This window comes from Hyla sarda, chromosome 1, assembly GCF_029499605.1.
Source record: "Hyla sarda isolate aHylSar1 chromosome 1, aHylSar1.hap1, whole genome shotgun sequence".
Lineage (NCBI taxonomy): Eukaryota > Metazoa > Chordata > Amphibia > Anura > Hylidae > Hyla > Hyla sarda.
Window position 1 is genome coordinate 30,681,753 of NC_079189.1, and position 4,108 is coordinate 30,685,860.

Genomic DNA, 4,108 nt, shown 5'->3' on the forward strand with positions numbered 1-4,108 from the left:
CTGTAAAATACTGGCCAGGGGGCAACACTAAGTGTGTGACATGGTTGTAATAATTATTGGGGAGATTTATCAAAACCTGTAAAGAGGAAAAGTTGACCAGTTGCCCATAGCAACCAATTAGATTGCTTCTTTTATTCTTAACAAGACCTCTGAAAAATAAAAGAAGTGATCTGATTGGTTGCTATGGGCAACTGGACAACTTTTCCTCTTCACAGGTTTTGATGTATCCAGAGCTGTATCTAGCTCCTTTTGTGCCCGAGGCAAGAACAGAAGATTGCACCACCACCTCCATTTGGGCTCAGGCAACCCCTCAGAAATGTTTTTGCGGGCCGCCCCTACTGAATTATTTATTGTTATGTTTCTCACAAATGACATATTCACTAATCATTTTTCATAGGCCACTTTAAAAATGAAGAAAGGAATCTGTTGCTATGGGCAACTCAGCAATCTTTCCTCTGGGCGGGTTTTGATAAATCTCCCCCACTGTTTAGAACAACAGGTGCTGCATGGAGATCGCTGGGGTCCCAGCAGCAGGACCTCCACGATCAGACATTTTATCCCCTGTCCTTTAGATAGGAGATAAGATGTCTAGGGACAAAGTATCAATTTAAGGGCCAGTGCACGTAGCCAAAAGTTGATCCTTTGCAACCATATGACCCCTAGCAAGTTCACTGCATGAGACCCGTTCATCAAAAAAAGGCTTGTGCACGGACCTTGCTGGGTGTCCTATGGTTGCCTTGGCAACTGCACCACCCAACACCAGTTGCCTCTCTCGGCTCTGCATTGTGCAGATCGAGCAGCTTTAGACACTTAAAAAAAGAAAAAAGAAACTCATGTCATTTACATTTTGCTAACACTGTTATTCACACACAGAAATAAAATAAATGAGTCGAACAAGTTGAAGAACAGTTTAAAAAAAGGGGAACTTTATTTATTATTTATTAAAGTGTTTGTGTAGGGATTTTATGTAACCTCCATCACTCACAAAGAGCGTACAGTAACTAACTCAGGACAGGAAAAACCTCCAGAGGGGAGGAAACCTGTAGGGAATCCATGGCTACTGTATTGCCCTTCCTCTGGGCATACTAAAGGAGGTTACCTCTAGAATTTGGGCCAATGTGTCTGTGTATGTTCGTGATTCGAGGGGCTGTGCCTTCATCCAACTTCTTGCTGTAGGTCCGGAAATCTAGGCCTTCATCCAACGTCTTGCTGTAGGTCCGGAAATCTAGGCCATCATCCAACTTCGCGCTTTAAGTCCGGAAATGCTACTCCACATGCTGGAAATAATGCATCTAAGATAGGAAAACAAAAGAGAGATTATTTACATGTTTATTATAGAAATGCACATGGAACTGCACTAAAACCTTTTGGACACAACAATGTGGTACTTACCAGTCACAGTCATGTTTTTGACTTCACATTCCCGCGTCCCTACAGTGTCCAGCACCGGCCCCTCACTGATGGAGAATGAGCAGGAGCAGTGTTATATCTGCTCAGTGCTGCTCTCTGGTGGACAATGGTTATGACATCACATGTGTGACACGCTGTTACCTCCTGGGAGTTCTATTTGAGCAGTGCTGCTCTCTGATTGGCTGAAAATCAAAAAAGCTTTCTAATATATTCTGTATGACTGTTATCTAAGGGATTTGGGGGACTTTTTTTTTTTATCAAAATGGCGCTGCTCCCTATGGGTGTGAAATATTTGTTTCTCCTAACCAGACACTCAGTATTTGTAATATCAATTGGTGGCCCCAACAGCCTGGGCCCATAGGTTTCTTACATAGATCAATGCGGCTCCAGCAGGCTCAATGAGCAATGAGCAGCGCTAGACGCCGGGACGTCTGATGAGTGACCTCCCTGACATTGCGGTCTGGAGCAAAGGATGTCACTCGTCAGACGTCCCGGCAGCCATTGATTTAAAGTGGTCGTGGCTCCTGCTGTCAGTTCAAGATCAGACACCATGGCTCTAGATTGACATACTGCATCAGTGATCCCCTGTGGCTGTCCACCTGTTGCAAAACTACAACACCCAGCAGGCCCTGAGCTGTCCTAAAACTCCCAGGGCATGCTCTGAATAACGCCACACATTAATTGTGTTTAATACCAGCCTAAGCCTAGGAACAGACATCATTTTTGTTTGAGTTTTTCTTGGGCAAAAAAAAAAAAAAAAAACAAAAACTGCCCCCCCCCCCCTCATTTCTATTCTTCCAAAATGCCATCTTTGTGGAGTTTTTACCAAAAACACTTGGGTAGATTTATCAAAACCTGTGCAGAGGAAAAGTGGCGTTGCGACCCGGGTACCCGACCGGCAGCACCCTCCCCCCCCCCCGGCATTCACCTGCGCTGTGCGCCCGTCAGCACCCCCCCCCGCCCTTCATCGCCGCTGTGCGCCCGTCCGTCAGCTGCCCCCCCCGGCCTCCATTGCCGCTGTGCGCCCGCATGGGACCACCGCATGGGACGTCAGTGACGTCACTCGCAGGGCGCCAGGGGAGAAGGAGCGCTGCGCTGGATGCGTGAGTGTGTGTGTGTCTGTCTCTCTGTCTGTTGCTATCTCTGTCTGTGTTTGACTGTGTGTGTGTGGGGAACCTGCAAGGGAACCTGCATTGTGGGGAACCTGCAAGGGAACCTGTGGCCTAATGTGGGGTAACTACTACCAAATGTGCGGAGTCTATGCTACCTAATGTGGGGATTCTATGCTACCTAATGTGGGGAATCTGTGCTACCGAATGTGGGGAATCTATGCTACCTAATGTGGGGAAACTGCTACCTAATGTGGGGAATCTGTGCTACCTAATGTGTGGAAATTGGTACCTAATGTGGGGGAACACGTACCAAATGTGGGGAATCTATGCTGCCTAATGTGGGGAAAATATGCTACCTAATGTGGGGGAACTGCTGCCTACCTAAAGTGGGGGAACTGCTGCCTACCTAATGCTCCCCCCCTGGCAGTAGCACCCTCATCATCTACCAGCAAAACCCCTCCCCCCCCAGCAGTAGCACCTCCATCAGCAGATCCTGATGGTGGATGATGGCGGTGCTCCTGCCAGGAGGATGATCCTGTGGATGGATGATGGGGGTGATACTGCCAGGGGGGATGGCCAGTTGCACCCTCATCATCCTCCAGCAACACCCCCCCAGTAGTAGCACCCCCATCATCCGCTAGCAACACCACCAAAACCCCCCTCCTGTGGTAATAGCATCAGCTAACGGATGTTGAGGGGTGTTACTGCGGTTGTGGTATTATATTCAGAGGGTGCACTGTATGGCAACGTTATATTCAGAGGGCGCAGTTTGTGGTAGTATTATATTCAGAGGGTACAGTGGGTGGTAGTATTATATTCAGGGGTACAGTGTGTTGCGGTATTATATTCAGGGGTACTGTATGTGGTAGATTTATATTCAGAGGGTACAGTATGTGATGGTATTATATTCAGAATGTACAGTGTGTGGCGGTATTATATTCAGAGGGTACAGTATGTGACAGATTTATATTCAGAGGGTACAGTATGTGGCAGATTTATATTCAGAGGGTACAGTATGTGGCAGATTTATATTCAGAGGGTAAAGTGTGTGGCGGTATATTCAGAGGGTACAGTATGTGGCAGATTTATATTCAGAGTGTAAAGTATGTGTTGGTATTATATTCAGAATGTACAGTGTGTGGTAGTATTATATTCAGTGGGTATGGTGTATGGAAGGTTTATAATCAAAGAGTGTAGTGTATAGTAGTATTATATTTAGAGGATACAGTGTCTGGCAGGTTTATAATAATACTTGTTTTCATATAGAGGATGAGAATGCGCTGACATAGTGAGGAGACGTCTGGGCGTCACATTCTACAGAGAGAAGTTTTAGCTGGACCAGGCGGTATGTACCATCTGAATTAGATAAGGAAAGACTATAGAGAAGATGTCACCTGTAGTCACTGATATCATTGTACATTCTCCTCTCTATGTCCTATCAGAGCTGTAGTCACTTGTAAGTTCTACAGTTATGGTGAGTGAAACTACAACTCCCAGCATAACCTCACCACTGCTCAAAGGGGTACTCTACTGGAAAACATTTTTTTTTACCAATTGGTGCTACAAAGTTAAACAGATTTGTAAAT

At 46.0% G+C, this 4,108-nt stretch overlaps 1 long non-coding RNA gene across 1 annotated transcript; it reads right to left on the reverse strand.

The window, feature by feature from the left end:
• Positions 1-904: 904 nt before the first annotated feature.
• Positions 905-1,584, reverse strand: LOC130332017 (uncharacterized). Its single transcript, XR_008874821.1, has 2 exons — positions 1,393-1,584; positions 905-1,292 (listed from the first exon to the last, which is right to left on the reverse strand). It is a non-coding gene; the product is annotated as an uncharacterized LOC130332017 (long non-coding RNA).
• Positions 1,585-4,108: the final 2,524 nt, after the last annotated feature.